This window comes from Zeugodacus cucurbitae, chromosome 6 (genome assembly GCF_028554725.1).
Source record: "Zeugodacus cucurbitae isolate PBARC_wt_2022May chromosome 6, idZeuCucr1.2, whole genome shotgun sequence".
Taxonomy (NCBI): domain Eukaryota; kingdom Metazoa; phylum Arthropoda; class Insecta; order Diptera; family Tephritidae; genus Zeugodacus; species Zeugodacus cucurbitae.
The window spans coordinates 44,091,865-44,111,593 of record NC_071671.1 but is presented as its reverse complement, the minus strand read 5'-3'; the positions used below and the strand labels follow the sequence as shown (position 1 = coordinate 44,111,593).

General features: G+C 34.2%; 1 protein-coding gene across 1 annotated transcript in view; it reads left to right on the top strand.

Moving 5' to 3' along the window:
* Pom210 (nuclear pore membrane glycoprotein 210) overlaps positions 1-19,729 on the top strand; it is an 89,325-nt gene that overhangs the window by 28,625 nt on the left and 40,971 nt on the right. The gene's annotated exons all lie outside the window — the stretch shown is intronic.

The following is a 19,729-nucleotide window of genomic DNA, read 5'->3' as shown; positions in this document are numbered from 1 at the left end:
CTAAAGATTTCGAAAATTAAACCAAACATAATGTTACTGAAACAAACTACTTATGTTTTGTTTATATCTAGATTCTAGTAAATAGGAAACGAAACCTTTAGAATGCAAGACACTAGCCCGTAATTTGTGCAGATAATATGTTAGGCTGGATAATAAGTTCGTATCGCTTCTTTAAAGGAAGTCCACTATAATATAATCCATATACAAACTTTATAGTTAGCCTCAAATGTATAGTTGTTCCTCAATGGTATCGTGTATACATTTCACTGCTGTCAGATAACTTCTTTTTAGGGATCTAATTTTGTATGACATAAGCTTTAATATTTAAAAACTATATAAAAACGAATTTCGTATTATTTGAAAATTATTTTTTTTATAAAGAAAAAAGTTTCATGTTTTATATAAAATTATTTTATTATAAAAATCGGATATCATTGATAATTCGTTGGATAATGATACTCAAACTTAACATGGGTTTCTTAGATTTCTTGTCTTTAAATGGAATACCAGGTCTTGAAAGTCTGTGTTTTATGTTAGGAACAAGACAAAGAGAACAATAAACAAATTTTTTCATTAATTTAAGTTAGTCATTTACGATATTTTATTAATTACAACTATAGTTAACAAAACATGAATTATATAGAGTTTCAACTTCAAAAAGTTAGCATAAAATACGACCAGAACCAGTATATTTTTCCACCAATTTAATAATACAGTTCTTGCTTAGATTTGCACTACGTACTTAATTATTCCTTTATGTGGGTAATTGGAGTTGGAGTCACGAACCCTCCAGAATTGTATGTATTTGGCTTGTTTTTGATGGTAATGGCACTTGAATTTCAGAATCTGTTTATAGAGTTTTCTGTCACAGGTTTCGTCCAAGTTCGCGACGTCTGCTCTGACCATTTACAATATATATTCTTGTCTTACGGTCTACCAGTGACCGGTGGAGTGCTTGACCAAAACCATCCTATGACCCATATTTTACAGTAGAACTCGAGGAACGCGTCTGAATATTAATGAGGATGTTAATGACTTTCAGACTATCGGAGATAGCTTCCAACCCCTTGTCATGGAGAAGTTCCGTTTCAATAGTCTATTTCAGTAGTGAACAGCGGCATATAATCTGTATGCTATTTTGCTCATTGTGCCGCGAAAATATGAAACATCTGCCGCATGAGCTTTATAAAGTATGTGTTCCTATTGTGAAGAAAATAGGAATAAATGCAGTTTCAGGTTTATTTCAATGCCAGCGCCATCTACAGGTGAGCTTTTAGTAAGATTATATTTCCCTTCCTGAGTAATATGTGTTTCAATTATAAACTAAAGTTAATAATTTAGAACTTTAAATGAAATCTAATATCATTCCATTCTCTATCTATTGAAAATTGCAACAATTTTATCTCCAACGTATGATTGTATAAAATAAATCTTAAGGGAGCTACGAACATATGTTTGATATTATATATTCATAAATTCCAATTATAAACCCTTAATCCTTGACGTCTTCTTTGTATAATAATCGAATTCAATACTTCTTTATATTTTACTTCCATCATAATAAAAAGTAACCTACAGTTCGCCTTTATAATCTAAATATCCCGTTATAAACTGACTTCTGATTCTGATTATGCAGTCCACACTGCACTTATGCCACTTATTTCTATTTCGAGAGCAAATTATTGGCTTACTCCCCTCTTGTGTGAAACTCAAGTGTCGACAAATTACCAGCATTATTCACATACAAGTGCATATATATGTACATATGTATGTGTGTGTAATGGTTCATGTCATGCGCCATCTCAGCTGCTTTTGTAGTTATTTCTGTTGCATTATAACGTAATTTTCCGAGTACAATTCGCCATTAATGCAATTGCAGCACAATGCAATTTCACTTCCTTTCATGTAATTGTACATACTTACTTACTTACATATAACGGTAACATTGTACGCTCTTTACACACACTTACTTTTAATGATGATGTCGAAGTATCGGCACTACTGATGGGCGGCCAATGACGATGATGCCGCTAATGTAGATACCGTTAATGTTGCAAACGTTTGAACAAGTGTGGGTGGAGAGGGGAGGGGACAGTTCAATGATGATGTTGCTGGTTTGTTACTGGCGACGGAAATGAAACGGTTTGCATGCCCAGTCAGCCAAGTACGTGCACCTGCTTTACTTATAAGTATGCCTTATGCATACACACATACATATATTCAATCGCTGGCGGATGCATGCCCACTCAAGGAAATGTTTGGTTATTGAATAATTTCTTTTCTTCGCTGTTTTGCTCTCCTCCATTTGCCTTGGACCAAGCATACTGCGCTCGTTCACTTCCGTTGGTTGCATGAAAGCCTGTGTCAATGTGTGCGTGTGCGCGGAAATGGTTTGCATAACATTCAGCCATTTATGTCTCTTCATTTTTAATGAGCTTCGATGGTGCTTGAGTACTGGACGTTATAGATTTTGAAGTACAGGGTTACCGGTTTAGGGATGTAAATTATTAAAAATATTTTCAAACAAAATGTTTTATTTTATTGTAACTTATAATATCAAAAAAACTTAGACAATTCTCTCATTATTGTAATTGTCTTCAATTCGTCTTTCTTTGCTGTCTTGTTCAAATTTTACATGTGAAAGCAACAACAAAATTTTTCCATTCCGGTTGTTTGTTCGATTCGCTAGTGTCTTAAGTTGTTAGACACTACAAATATTTCGGTTTTAAATTGCGATTTCCGAAATTTTCTTTAAACGATTGTTAAACCGACCATCCACAGCCGAATTCGAGGAACTGTTTAGCGTTTTCACTGTAGATAATAACACTTCATAAATAATGTTCATGGCAACATCGTCGAATAGGGATCGCCCGAGAACAGCCAAGGTAAAATAATTTCCATTTTTCTCGAACCAATACCAACAACGATGAAAATTTCGTCGAGCCGAACAAATTCGTTTCTTTACTAAATTTTGTCTGAAGCTGCACCGTTAAGTTCCTTTATGAGCACACTTTACATGCTAGCTTGAATGTAAAGTGAAAAAGTGCAGTGTAAGTTCGATAATGCGATGTATTACTATTAGTTACCACAATTTTTATACTCTCGCAACCTGTTGCACAGAGTATAATAGTTTTGTTCACATAACGGTTGTTTGTGTCACCAAGAAATATAAGAGTTAGATATGGGGTTATATATACATAAATTATCAGGATGACGAGTCGATTTGAAATCCGGATGTCTGTCCGTCTGTCCGTGCAAACGATAACTTGAGTAAAAATTAAGATATCTTAATGAAACTTGGAACACATGATCCTTGGCACCCTGAGGAGGTTGCTTTCGAAAATGGGCAAAATCGGTCCACTGCCACGCCCACAAAATGGTGGAAACCGAAAACCTATACAGTGTCATAACTAAGCCATAAATAAAGTTATGAAAATGAAATTTGGATCACATTAGGGAGGGGCACATATGAATGTAATTTTTTTGGAAAAGTGGGCGTGACCCCACCCCCAAATAGGTTTTTCTCGCAAAACAATAAAGCTATATAAACCAAACTTTCTGCAGTCGTTTATTTTAGCCATTTCCTTATACAGTCCAAAAATGAAAGAAATCCGATAATAAACACGCCCACCTCCCATACAAAGGTTAGGTTGAAAATTACTAAAAGTGCGTTAACTCACTAACGAAAAACGTCAGAAACACCAAAATTACATAAGAAATGGCAGAAGGAAGCTGCACTGAGATTTTTTTACAAAATGGAAAATGGGCGTGGCGTCGCCCACTTATGGGTCAAAAACCACATCTCAAGAACTACACAACAGATTTCAATGAAATTCGGTAACACTTTCTTGAAACCCTGACGACACGGGTGGAATATTGGCGAAATCGGTTCACAACTACGTCTACTTTCCATATAACTCAATTTTGAATTCTTTTGATTCGTTCACTTTATAATACATATATACATTAGGAACAAATGAAGATAGGGGAATAAAACATTACACAAATACTGTATTTGAGCTGTGACATCACCTGTGGAAAAATTTTCAAAATCGAACCATGACTTTTCAAGGCCCCTGATATCGAACATGAAGAATTCAGTGCCTAAGGGTAATTTTTCACCGAAAATATAGGTAAATCGCTCAGATATGTAATTCATTCCCTCTGAATTTTTTTCTTATAACAGTTTCTCTCTGTACCTGAAATGGTAAAAATCGGGTCATAACTTCCCCCAGATCCCATATACCTAATCATAAGTAATATTAAATTAAGTGAGCGTGTAGTCTTCGATACATTGTATCTTGGTGGTGAAAACGAGTAAAATCGGTTTAGGAATTACCTCAGTCCCCATATACTATTTATGATGATTTTCGTTATTCTATTGAATTTTATACCGAATATATGGGCCGAATTGTGTTATCTGTATAAAATTACATCAATAAATTGCGAGAGTATAAAATGTTCGGTTACACCCGAACTTAGCCCTTCCTTACTTGTTGAATTTGAATTCCTTGTACTTAAACTTCTTAGACATTAATGACAGAATTTTATGTCATTTCAAATACATTTCATTCCATCACTCTTTTGATATGGATGAAACTGAATCGAAAGTGTGACATAAAAGAGGGTTTGAGATAAGTTATATTATAGATTTCAACAACAATTTATAATAATCATTATTTTCCAGAAAAATGCACAGCAACATGTAGATTAGGTTAGGTTGAGAGGCTGATCCTTATGGTCGTTGAGGATCCCTCATGGGCAGCTATAAATGATCTTGTGATGAATCAAGACGAATATCACGTTTCGACAAAGTGCTTTGAGTATTTCACCAATTTCTTGAGTCGGCATATATCAATGCCTACCGATATGCGTCGACCTTATTCTGGCGAAAGTTGGACATTAGAGGAAAAAGTGCCTATAAGATTCCGCCTCGCCTTCCTCCATACAGCTTTGGAAACTGCGCTTGACAAATCTTTAGTCTCATCCGTCTCACCGCACGCGTGCATATTGGATAATATCCGGTCAGCACTCCTACGATTGCGTCAAGATGAACCTTGCTGAGGCAAGGCAATTCGAAGGACCTCTGGCGCTCCAATCCGGGGTAGAATGATCTTGCAACCGCATAAGTGCTGGCTGTGACCATGGACTACTGACTTGTTTCTAGTCCGATGACAAAATGGCTAGGCCGATAAGTTAGCAAAAGAGGGCACTTCACCATAACTATTTAACCATACTTACCGATGGCGTCACTTGAAAAGTCCCTCTGAATTCAGAAATTTAGTTCAAATGAGGATATTATCGCCGCCAAGCAGCCCTGATCTTTTATCCGAAGAGCTTCTTAAATACCATTTTGATTCTGAAAGTTTGGTTCAAATTAAGGCTTCTCAAAAACCAGAATCTGGGATGGTAACCCAGGTTGTTTTATTCTCGCTATCTCCTTAGAGAACCCTTTCTCCCTCTCTCTCATTTCAAATCGTGTTCATGTCTACTTGGAATCTAAAAGTTTATTATTTTAACATTTTCCGTGCAAAGTTCACATAAAGTTCTAGCATCTAGCAATTTGCGATTATTTCGCCATTGGTAGAGTGCTTTAAGAACCCACCAAAATTTTTACTGCAACTGCTAATCGTGCATTCAAGGCCATTTCTTTAATGTACTCTTTGAATAACTAAGCAAAATACACTAACCTAGGCACTTTTCTTTTGCCTTGGCTCGCCGTCAAGTGCAGTTCGCATTTTCGAAATTTCAAATTCGTTCTAAAAATTGCTATCTTAAGTATAAAAGTCAACTGAAAACTTTTCGTATTACTTAACCGAAAGCCAACAAGAGTGAAAAGAAGTGTTTGTGGAGCTGCTCGGTTAGCAATTTCCTTAGCTACTCATTCTTTCACTCTGTGTGTGAGTGTCTCTGTGTCTGTGTGCATACATATCAAGTTGCAGTTTCAATTGCGCATAATAATGTGATTCTTTACACAAAACAATTCCTTGATTCGATTCAATTTTCAAGAGACTACACTTCATGTCACACTCATTGCCAACTACTGTTCCGCATATTGTCCCATGTCCATTACCCACTTGAGCTGGCGAACTGCTAGACACTGAAGGCTCAACGCCGCTGACGGACGGGCAACTTTAAGTAGGTCGAAAACTAGACAATATAGTGCTGCCGGCTAGCACTAACGTCCAATAGTTCCACTTGTCTATGTTTCGGTGAATCTGGGTGTGTGTGTGTGGGCTGCGTTTGGCGTCGGGCCGCATACTCAAATACCTACAAGTATTTACAACAAAACGTCAAACTATTACAATGACAGCAGTGTGTGGAGTGTTTGCTGTAAAAGAATTCAATAAGTGGTCGCCTGCAATCTGAGTATCTTCAATGCCTCCCAATGGAGAGACAATTGAGTTGCACTCATTGCAGTGCTTAAACTTTGACGTGTTTTCTCGTATCAATTGCTAAATAGATATACTCAAATACAATGTGAGTATGTACGTGAGAACTGTAAAAAGTTCGCTTACTATGTTGTCAGTGGGAAATAATTGTGTGGATTGTTAGATATATTTTATGTCATTAATATACTATGAGCTCTAGAAGAGCAAATATAATGGTTTCTTCGATAAAACCACCCTTCAGTGCCCTACAAACATTTATTTGAAGAATGTTCAACAATAAATCTAAAATCCCTTCTAGAAATGTTTGTTCCAGATTCGGCTCAAGAAAAACAAAGTTCAAGATCCACATAGTGAACACTTATTCTGGATACTAGATATCCTTAAAACGACTTGATCTAGAACAGTCCTAGACATTAGAGCTTCCCCTATTTACTTTCGAACTTTTGTGGTATACATCTAATTGTTGAAACACCTCAACTTTGTTTAGCTCAAAACTGAAGTAAATTTACGGATTATATTGAAAATGAAAAATTGAAACAGGTCTAAAATTTCTCAGCAATAACTGATCCTGAATGCTCTATACCGGAAGAGACAACATTGAGGGGATGTGACTGCTAGTGACACCTTTAATGTCATATTCTTGTAGAAGAAAAAGACATGTAACTATGTCAATTAAGTTTTAGGTGCTTTTAACACTTGGTCAAATAATCTCAAGTTCGACTTTTTATAGTTAAGTCAATACTTAAGTATACAGTAGAGTTCAAACACTGTGATTTATGACAAAATATCCCCTTGAAGTCTCAAAGCCATTTGCCACTGTCGGACCATAGGGAGAGAGTTGGTTGGTGTGCAAAGAGATGGTCATGCGGGGACTACTCATTGCATGCGGTATGTCGGGTTCTAGTCTGGATAATCAGGAGTTTAACCTGCTCTGTTTCTTGTTCTCTCAGATACCGATATCCTTGGACCTGCATATTATTACCGTCTTAGCTCCGGGGGGCTGTAGTCTCTTAGTTGTTCCCTCAATTTTCCTCAGAACTATAATAATATGTCAGATAATCTGTCGGTAGACATCAGTAGAATTGCCCACTTAAAGTTGCTTTAAACAAGATAAGTCAAACTAAAAAGGAACAAGCATCCCAAGGAGGGCCTTGCCATATTCTCATAAATGCAGTAAATTCTCCTTCGAGAATAATACCAGTCTTTAAAGTTTAGAAAGACAGGGCAGAGGCAGAAGTTTGAGTGACAGTTCATCAAAAGCTCTTATATTTTAAATCTGTATTACTGTTCCTCAAAAAGTACCGACCGAAGTTCCTACTTATATTCTTATTGTTCAACAAAGGCATAGTAACTGCCACTACTACTGCCGGGTCCATTGCCGGGTGAAAATTCGGGTCCCTTCTAGTTGCGTAGAACTGATAGTAGTGGGAACTTACATGGGTGCATAACCTTCAAGATCCGTAATGTAGAAAGTATTATATAAAGTCTTCGCATAGTTCTGGACTCGAGGTCCAGATGTTCATACATACATAACTATCCGATTTTACTGAACAAGTCTCTCCTGGGGATTCTGAATATTTACTTAAAATTTTTTGAATTCTCAAAGCGTCGAATCTTGGTTGATGCCTGCAGCATCCTTACTCGTCGTGCGACATCGACACTTACGCGGTCAGGCACGTACGAGTCGGAACAGTAAATGCGCTGGCATATTTTAAAGTCCGCAGTTACAGTACACTCATACGAGTACATATGTGGTGGTGCTTAGAAGCTTTTAAGCGCCTTGCGATATGCTTCTTAGACCTCGTTTTGTGGGCGTGTAAGTGCTGCTAAAATTGTAAAGTAAAATAATAAAGCGAGAAGCACTGCATTATTACTGCTGATTTCTCTTTTAATGCAACTTTCTAGTGTTTGTTGTTTTTTTTTGCAACCGAAGACACTGCAATTCTCATTGTCATCATCGCCGCCATTATCGAATGCACAAATTATTTCTAATGCTTAACATTTAATATTGTGCACTTTTATTGAGCTCGATGGCCAGAGCACACACGCACATACATGCAATGCATTCCTGAGTTTAGTCACAGCACCAAACATAGCATAGCGTGGCATACAACTGCATAGCACAATAACAACAACTTTAGTGGCATGAATTTGCACTTTGCCAAATGCATATGTAGCTGCAAGCAAGTTAAAGCAAAACGGAAAAAATCTTGCAACAACAACAACAACGGCGGTCCATATGTGGGTGAATATGCTCGATTCGAAGTGTATTAACGTCAATATTCTTCCTTTGATAGCCGGATGTAATCGTAAAAATGGCGGTAGTCAGCGGAGCGATGGTTGGGAGGGAGTATAAGTGTAGGTGTATACAGCTACGTTCAACTTGCATTAGTTGTCGTTCGATGTCTGATGGCGATGTCTGATGTTTGCGTATATACATTTTATGATTTTAACTGTTGCCGGATACTCATACACTCACATACATATACCCACACATATACATACGTCTATATGAGTATGTTTGCTTGCAAAAATCCACTTCTAAGCACATTCAAGCGCGTACATTCACAAGTGTTTGCGAGTGTGTGTGTACGGGTGACATACACTCTTCCTCTGCTTCCACTGGCAGCTTCCAGTTGCATTTGTATTGCTGCAAAGTTTTATGCAATTTTTATTATATTTGTTTTTAGAATGTGACATAATCCAATAATGGCTTTTTAGTACATTAATCCTGATTGACGTGCAAAGTAAGTGCAGTGTATTGCTGTGCCACTGCAATTGCTATGCGCGTGAGTGTAAGTGTGTACACTATTCGCCCACATGGCTTCATGTGTTCACAACTGCCTCGCATATCGACAGGCGGTCGAGGGCGGGTGAGCGCTGGCATTAGGCTAAACATCGGCATCAGCTTGTAATGGTTGAGTGAATGGCTTTCAATTTTATTATAAATAAAAACAAAGTAGTAAATTGTAAATTGAAAAAATCGTAATAAAGTAATTCTAAAAGCATATTTACTAAGCATATTTCGCTTTTTCCTCCTTCGTTTTTCTCGGTTTTTTTTATTGTGCAATAATTCAATTTGTGCATTAAACAATTTATTCATAGCTGAGTAAATGCATTTTAAACTACTAGATCACTTAAGTTGTTGGATTTGATTTTATAAACAATTTTTGTGGCTGCTAAAATGTCATAAACTGTTTGTGTGAGCACACATTGGAGATATTCATAGATACTTATGTTGAATAGTAATCGCTTAACACAACATACATTCTAAAAGCTCTGAGAGCTTTAATTAAAAAACACTGAAAAATTATCAATTTTCATGATTTTGAACGAAGTGATAGTCTGAGATATGGAAATGACTGTGTTAGATCGCAGAATTTCCAGCTCAACATGCAGTTTCGTAATCAATATGCTTGCCACTCTAGCGATTCAAAGTCTGACTTCAGCCCGACCAGCCGCCATTATGCGCTTCCTGAGTACATTAGCATTCTCGAGAGGCCTCCAACCCCCATGTACCTGGCAGAGGCTTAGGACTGCTGATGCTGGCGATTCTGCCCTACACTTCCACACTACTTTCCTTATTCATCGGTTGATTTTTTCGACTCCCATAGATTTACCAGTGCTATAATTTCCCTAAAAGAGTCTCCCATTCAGAGCCGCTATTCATCTCCCTGACGGTTGTGGCCTTTAATGGTCCCAAGGTTATCTAGTTTAAGAAGCGTTGACGCTCGCCCTTATGAGGCAATTCGTGTAAAGAGAGAGTTATCACACATCAACTTTATGGTATTAGGTCTGCTAGGGTTTTATAAGATTGAATCAGTCTTAGCTTTAGCCCACCAGCCATTTCTAAAGTGTGTCATCGCTGTATACTCAGAATGCCTCAACCACCAGCCTAGGGTTAAACCAATCCATTAACAATTTAATAATCTTAGTCCGTGTCGGTCGAGGATCAGCAGTCCGTTAGGAGGTTTTTCCATTTACACATTAATACCATCTACAATATATTAATTCAATTGTGTTATTATGATTGTGTTATTGAAAACAGCTTGGAAGTTTTCTCAAAATTATTTTTTTAATTTTTAACTAAAAATGAAATCGGTGGCAGTACATTTTTTATTTGAGTTCTCTCTCTCGTATTTCGCTTTGCGTTGCAATTTAGCATCTTCTGCATCATTGAATAAGTAGAATACGACAATATAAAATGTTGAACTTCATTGCATAAATTGATCAATTAAGGTTTTGAGATGCCTTCTCAACTGTAAAAGAAGGAATTTATAAACTTAAAAAATCTCACTAAATCGTTGATTTTAAGCTCATACGCTAGTGCCAACTGCATGAACTAGCTTACTTCTTATTAGTTGGGGACGTAAAGGCTGTTTACTAATACTAACTCCGACAACGCGATGTTATAGTCTTTTCGCACAGGAGTTAATTGTTAAATTAACCGGCCTTTGCTCAATTAAAGCGTTGACTTCTAATGAACAAGGAAAATAAAAATGTATAACAGCTGATCGTTAGTCGAGTAATCGGCTGTGAGAAAATCAAAAACTGGTTTCTGATTTATAATCTTAATGTACTAAATTAACTTGGTTGTGCGAAAAGTTAAAAAAAAAACTGTAAGGAAAGAGCATGAAAGCTGACTACCAACGTTGGTTTGTACACCAGACCCGTTACAATCAGTTTTAAACTTGTGGATTTTCTTGCAGGATTTTACTAAAGAAACACACACATAAGTAATTTGAGAATCATCACCGGTCTGTGGGTTTTTCCCATACAGTTTTTGTTAATGCCTTCTGCAATCAATTACGAGTTATTTAATAAATTTTAAATAAAAGTATGGTTAACACATAAAATGGGGCAGAAGTTTCGCGTTTTTAATGGCAATTGAACAAATCAATTTTTAACCTAATTGAAATTGCGAACAGACCACTATCGGTTAAATATATGCACATATATCTCATATATATGAGTATTTGTCACCATTTTATTGCTGCTTCATTGCAAATATTTAATTTATGGCATAAAATATAGTCATTAAGGTTATTTGCGCAAACGCGCTTTGTGTGACAGGAATTAATAACTTTCGGTGTGGGAGAACTATGTTACGGAGAAGTCTACAAAAAAAAACTAATTTAATAAGTGAAAAAAATTTAACGAAATACATACATATTAGCAGAAATTAATGAAAAAAATGTGTTTAAAGCGCGAATAATACTGGCTATAATTGGTCTTTTGTAAATAATTAGTGTTCTTATTTACATATGTACATACAGTGTGCTCCATGAGACAGTGGCTTATCGTTGAATGATGCTAGGCATCATCAAGAAGAAAAGTGACTTCTAAAGATGAGTGGTATTTTTAAAGGGTCATTTCAGAAACCAGAATCGCCCATTTTGGTTAGAGTCTTCAGAGAAAGTGTAGATTTCACATTATTTCAGATAATTATTGACTGTAAAATGTATTTAGGGTTACCATCAAACAGTCGGTGTTAGAATAAGAAGACGATATTTTGTTTCGTTCATATTTATAAAGGATGAAAAATTACTTTCCCTTTCTGGGGTAGTCCCAGCTCTTTACAATTTCATAAGCCCTAAATGAGTTTCTTGGGACCGCAGTGGACTTTGTTTAAAAAATTGTCCAAATATACACCATAGTGTGAGAAAGAAAAATCCGTATTATAATTGTTTTCAAATCAAACAGTGAGAACCTCAGAGTTTAGGGCCAGAGAGAGTTTAAAGAAGTTGCATAAAATAGTAGGCAGCAATTAGTAGGTCTACCCATTGTAAGATCTCATTTTCGGTCAAAATGTGGAAAGTGTTCAATTAGTACTAATTTTTCAATAGGCCTCTTAGGGACTCTCACATCATTATACACTAATATGTTCCCTGGACGGTCGTACATTACATTTTTAGTACCAGTTTTGTTTTCTCTGAAACTTAATCTGAAAATTTACCTAATTAAGATATAAAATTGTGGTTCACTAATCTTCATTTATCATCTCACATATCATTTCTGTATTTGTGGGTTCAGTAGGCCCTGCTTTGGTATGTTGAACTCCTTCTCATCTAATATGTGGCTGAAGAAACTTCTCGAGAAAAAATCTGAAAGATAGGTATTTAGTTTAATGTAATGTCAACAACCCTTCATATCGTTTGATCGTAAAACTTCATATGGCTATACTTGTGCCATCGAGTGTATTTAAGTAAAAAAAAAAAAAATTAAAGCTCTTCAAACTGAAAACAAGTGCAAATAGCTTTTGCTTTAATTTTCGCTTGCCTGTGGTGATGGCACTGTGCAGTGTGTATGTGTGTGTTGATGGTATTCATAATTTTTTTCCGCATGCCGCATATCTGTTGCGGTTGTCATCAATTGCTGCATCAATGCATCCCTGACCAACAAACGTATTTCGCTCAACGAAATAACAGTAATAATAATAATTAAAATAAAAAATTAATATAATAAATAAGGTGCGGCTCACTACGAGCGGAATCGAAATTTTTGGAATCGGCTTTCGAATGGTCGAATTTCTGATATATGGTGGACATATGAAAGGAGTACGTGGATTCGGCAAAGTTTATCTCGGAAGTTCGCCATTACTTGCTGAGTTGTGACGCCTGTTTTAGACATTGATCGGAGTGTCCTTCATTTTGAGGACGTCACATACTTGTTTTTAATTTTGATTCAAGATACTATACTATTTCGTTTCTTGATAATTATTTTCTAAGAGTATACTCGTATACCATATTATATGGTATATCTATATACATATCTATTCTTCCATATCATAATACCCATCAACATTATGTTGCGCGTGGTGTGAATAAAAGTTCGCTTCGGAATCTATGGTTTGATTTTGCGTGTGTGTGGCGCATTAAAAGCACTTAACGTGCATATTTTAATTAACGATTAAATTAATGTAATGCAACCTTAATAATGGAATTTGCTTCGTTATTTTATTATGTATAGCTATCATTAAATTGCAATTTTTTATGTGCCAAATTGGTAGAATTTTTTCAGTTGTTTGACACATACGAGATAGGAGTATACATATTATATCTGTGCAAATATAATTATCTATAATTCATGTAAGTATAAATACAGGCGAACAAATACATATATGCAAAGTCAAGTCAGTTGGTTATTTTATAAAATCAGTTGAATTTACCGAAATTAAACCGACTGTAAAACTAAAGTATTTTTTTATGTATATTAAAATACGGAAAATTAATGTATGTAATGCAAACAAGTCTGAAATGCTACGAATTCTGAAAAGGTCACCAGAAATTATATGAGTTGGCATGCATTCTTAATTTCAAAATTAAAAACAAAAAAAAAAAACAAAAATTCGAAGAGACTCGATTCAGCAACCAGACGGGTAAGATTACTCATCAACCATTGTGCCTCACTCGTCCTACATTTCTTCCGCCTTTTTTCCAACAACATTGAAACAGCTCTGTTCCAGAACCTCGTTTTGAATAACGTCGTCATATTTGGTGGACCAAAAATAGTACTTATAGCTTTTTAGCACCCTGGAGGACTCCATTACATTTTTTTTAGCGAAATATTGGTCTCATAAATCTCCATTTTTTCTAAAAAATCTGAACTTTTTTCGAAAGCAAAGTATGCTTTAAATTAAACAAAAAATCATTTGTAAATATGAAAACTAAAAATCACTAAAATAGTTTACTCATCAAACGAGTTTTAATTATTTTACCCTTTAACCTTTTCAAATAAACTGCTCATCATTAAAAATACGAAATTCCCGAAATTGTTGCATCCACAGTTATGTTTGCAAAAGAGGAAATTTAATTGCTTCGCTAATCTGACAACAAAACCACACATGCCCCCACATTCCGAGCAACATATTCGTTTATTTAGTTTTTGATTTTTTTTTTCACGGCGACCAAATTCACCTAAATTAGCGGTAAATATTACTGGTGCTTTGGCGCTGACGCTGACTCACTCTAGAGCTTCAGAACCCACAAATTACGTTCCCCTCCTGCATTCCTCCTGCGGGAGATAGTTTTCATAACTGAAATTATAAACTTTAATAGAAATTTTATTTCGCGCTGCAGTCGTCGCTAAGCTAATTTACATAGATAAATGCATAAACTATTTCCATTTCGTAAATTGCTACGAATTTTGGTTTTAAATTCGGGAAATTTTCTACTTTTGTTTTGTTGCATATTCACCCATATTATTTGGGGGGAGGGGGTTAAAGTGTAACGGTGCCTATTGTTTCTTCAGCATTTTGATTTATTTTATGCAAATGAAATTTTCGCTTTATAATTCCAGTTATTTGTGCGTTTTTGTTGTGCTTAAAAACAGTAAATTTGAATTTTTATTGTTATTGTTGAGCAAAATTCATTTGAAATTATTACAACTTGTGAAATAAATTATCTGTTGCTTGTTACTTTACATGCGGGTATGATTCAACACAAAACATTAATTTATAAAAAAAACAATTTTTCCAAAAATTTAATTTAATATGCTGCGGAATCCAGCTTTAGGCAATTATGACCTTATTTAGTTCTATTGTTAAGGTCAAGGTAGTGGTAACATCAAATAGGGAGTAGAGTTAATAAAAGGTTATATTGCTTTGTATCTTGTATTCAAAGTGCTACTGCTATTAACGCTTCTCCCGAAATTTTTTGTTTAATTTTTTTTGGATTGCCATATACTTATAGGATCTTATAAGACAATTTAGTCTAAAATGTTGATCTTCTGTACTATTGTAATGTACTACTGTATTCTCTTACTCATTTAGATAAGACAGAATATTCATATAACGTATCATAATATTCAAACTGGCAATTCTATCTTGAGATTCTTATCGCAATGTTCCAAAAATAGCCGCAGAATACATTCCTCAAAAAACTTTGTGAAATTCTTCCAAGTTTACTATGGTCTTTGGTCGTACATAAATTCGGGTCTGTTTCCGTTACATAGACCCGATGGAGATTGAAATGAAAAGTTTAGTCGCATTGCAGTTTAGTCGTTTCTACGGAACGAAGCAACAGAAACCAGTTTCAAATGAATGGAACTCCGAATTGCTTCGTCATGTATCGTTTTCGTACATCTATGTTCCTACATATTTCGCTTCAATGCAATTTATAATATTCTGTGGCAAATTTATGAAAAACAACAGATGTCGCAGTGCTCATAGCTTCACATAATTCAGTACTTAAACTCCTCAAATCCATAAATCTTTTGAGCATTTCAATACTTTCTTGTATGTCGCCAGCAGGTACTTTTTTCAGATTCAATCATACACACTTTAATTGTGAATAATTGTATAAATCATAAAATGAAATTCTTGCTGAGTACAATAGGTATTTCGACTATAAGATTTGTCTGACATGTCGGTAATTATATAAAATAAATTTTCGAATTCTATACCAATTTATTACAATGCCTAAATCGACATAATTGTATTCTTATCTCGTATGGGAAACCATATTTTTGATTAATTCTACGCCGAAGCAGGTTTTCACGCACACACACACACCACCAACAACAATAATAATAACAATAAATGCACTTTTGTGGCATTTCCCATTCCTATTCTCAAATAAATTCTTAATTTATTTCTAATCAAGACAAATCGCATATTGTCTACGTAATTTGAAGATTTTAACACCAGCGCACTTATTCATTTGTATTTAATTTATTTGCTATTTGCAATTTTCTACTCGCACTCAACTACAATGTGGATAAGTTGTTGGCAAACTGAGTATTCTGTGAATTAAATTTGCAATAAAGTAGCACATATTTGCTGAGCTCCACTATAATGTTGCCATAATTTAATTATTTGTTCGAAAGTGTGTGAACTTTTGTAAATATTGCCACAAACAGATCCGGCAAATTATTGTAAATCACACGCACGCCTAGACTTACATGAATACACAAATGTAGATAAGATACATTAGCATGTGCTCACATTATCTATAATGACAACCCAACAAACATTGAGAATATATTTCTGGAAGTTTGGAGAATTCTTTAGTGTGCAAGTTGACATCAAATATCAGCTCTTAATAATTCCCCTGGGTTTGAGAAAGAGTTTTTAACAACACTCTTTCTATGGTTAGCAAATTGAAGTACTTTTGAGAAACCATTTCTTTTATATATTTTCTCTAACCCTTGATTAATCACATTTGAAATTTAAGTTGAGAATTATAGTTTTCTCAAATTGAGAAACAATCGAGAATTTTCACTTGTTACTTAGCACTCCATAAATTTTCAGCTGCAGCATTGTTGAGATATAATATTATTTGACGTTTTTCTGTAACCTTTACTTAGTAACATTTAAGTTAAAGCTAAGAATTATATTTTTCTCAAATTGAGAGAGATTTTTCTATATTTTATTCCTGTTGACAACCCGATATCCGAATATCGATATATCATAGAGACAATATTATATATGTATATAATTTTTCACTAACCTCTGGTTAATCACATTTAATTCAAGTTGAGAATTATAATACATATTTTGACAATTGGGATCGTTTGGTTTATGGTCCCAATATAAGAAATATTAATGTAAAAAAATTTCTCAAACTTCCAGTTAGACACACCTGTGTTAAAGTTGAGAATAATAGTTTTCTCAAGTTGAGAGTAACCATGATACATAAAATTGTTCCTTTTATTGTGAGCTTCATGATACTTGAGTCGAAATTTCTGCTTAAATTCTTCTGTATTTATATTTGCTTGATTGATTGAGAAGCCAATAATTCTCAAGTTGAAATACTGTTAACCTTTGGTTAATTGATTCAGATGTAAATTGAGATTTATTCATATAAAGTATGCTCTTTAATATGACACAATTCTAAACGTTTGTTGGGCTGAAGTGACATACTTCTATGACACACATCGATTGCAATAAATTTTAATACTAAAACAATAAATAATAAGCACTCTTATGTACTTAAATCGTGAAAGTAAATATGTACATAATATATATACATAGGTGTACATATGTAAGTATTATTACTTGCGTGGCAACTAAAATTAATAAATAATCACTGTATACATAACCACTTTTCTACGTATTCATATTTGTCTAAGTTTATACTTACTAACATGTAAGTACTGTTTAAATATTTGTTATTGACTGACTACTGTGTTAATTAACATAGCTAAGATATTATCGACCTTAAAAACCACACACACAGAGAACTACTTAAACTCATTCTCAAACCACATAACTAAAATAGTGCTTATTATTATTGAGCGATTTAGTTGGGTGTAATAGTTAAGTGTTCTAAATATTTTATCAGCACAATACTTAACAAAAGGAATTTTTAAATTATTATAATTTCAATTATATAATTTAGGCCATGTCTAAATTCTTGAACATTAAATTTCGAAATTAAGTAAATTGCTGTTTGAAATTAGGTAACCTGTTATAACAAGATAAAAATATAGAATATATAATAGCCTAGAATAATGGTGGTCTCAGCAGTATAATTCAAAAATGCTAAATCTCATGCGCAGAGAGCGTTTTTATCACTTAACTTAATTTTTATTGGATTATTGTGCTACTGGAAAGTTTCTTATAACGAGGATCCGGTTTACCGATATTCTGTACCCTTTTTCTAATCATTATATCTATATTGTCACTTTAATTAATTAAGTATTTAATCGATGTGAGTAAACAATTTGTTATTTGACTTAATTAATTCGTTGACTCATTTAGTTGTAGTAATCTGACAATTTTTTGGAAGCGTGTTTGATTGCTTTCTTTTATTAAGTATTTTAATTAGACTCTAATTTAATAATTGACTAAATTAAAGAGCTGACTCAGTTAGTGGTTGTAATCTGTTATTTTTTTCTTCCTGTTTTCATTCTTTACTCTTGTTCAAATTTTTAATTATACCCCAATTTACTAATTGACTAAATTAAAGAACAGACTCAAGACTCTATTACTATCACCCCATTAAGCTGCTGACTCAATTAGTGGTAGTAATCTGACAATTTGTTAGGAAGCGTGTTCGATTACTTTCTTTTATTAAGTTTTTAATTAGACCTTAATTTGATAATTGACTAAATTAAAGAGCTATTATTATTATATATTATATATTATATATTACTATCTCCCAATTGAGCTGCTGACTCAGTTAGTGGTAGTAATCTGTTCTTTTTTCTTCATTTTTTCATTCTTTACTCTTGTTCAAATTTTTAATTTACTTTGCTAATTTACTAATTGACTGACTCAAGACTCAATTACTCTCCTCCATCATTTTTGGAGAATTAACTGCTTTTGCTGGATAATATCACATGATTTGTAATAAATAAATGAGTTTAATTAATTATTTCTTTACCAAAAAAGCTGTCAAAGGCTATTCTCTTAATTTAGTTTTCTTTTCAATTTTTTAATATTTTGTATCAGTGATCAACCTTAAACAAAATCTCTGCTTATATATAATAACTAATCAATTGTACATATGAATATATGTATCTTATTGAGATATCTCATTATATAATCTATTGAAATTCCGATTCACTTTATGCTAATTTTAAATGTTTCACACTTTACTAATTGCAAAAAATGCAACAAACTATGTTGTTGTTGCCTACAAAAAGGTAAATTTGACTTTAATATTTCTAATATTCTCATTAACTTCATGTCAACTGACCTCAATCAATTTGCACACATTCACCTTTCCTGCTTGCCTTTGCACATAATCAACACTACTTTCTCTCTCTCGGCATGTGCTCTTCAAAATACAGGGTGAGACAAATATAACCGATAAAGTGGTTAGATGTGTTTTAAAAGCCTTATTTCTGTACAATGGTAACCAGGTATCTTTTTCCATCACTGACATACTGATGTTTCGAAATATGTTGACTTTATATGGTACAACATGTCATATCGAGAAACAATCCCATCAGTTTCTGCAACAAATATTGCCTTCTAGGGACGTCAAAATGAAGGTTTGACTAGCCATACTAATCTCCAAAAAATATTTTAATAAATTGTAAAGAACCAAATTGAATAAAAATATCTCAGATACCTCAGATTTTGTTGAGGAAAGGCGATGTCGAAGAACCACTGGCCTCAAATGAGTCGGTGGATTTGATGAAATCCGTAAAGTTTTTCGAACTTATATGTTCGATTTCGAGTCGTGGACGATCCAGTCTCAACAGGTTAGATATGAGATTTTTGGAGATATAATGCTCTGAAGACGGGTACTCAACAAATTTGCCGATATTTCTTTACCACTGAAGGTGAGATCTCATTCGTAAGTGAACCCTACAATACTCTCAATTCTCTCATTCCTAAAGGTAGAAGATTTTTTATTATCCACTCTCCACACTACTCACAAAGTAAT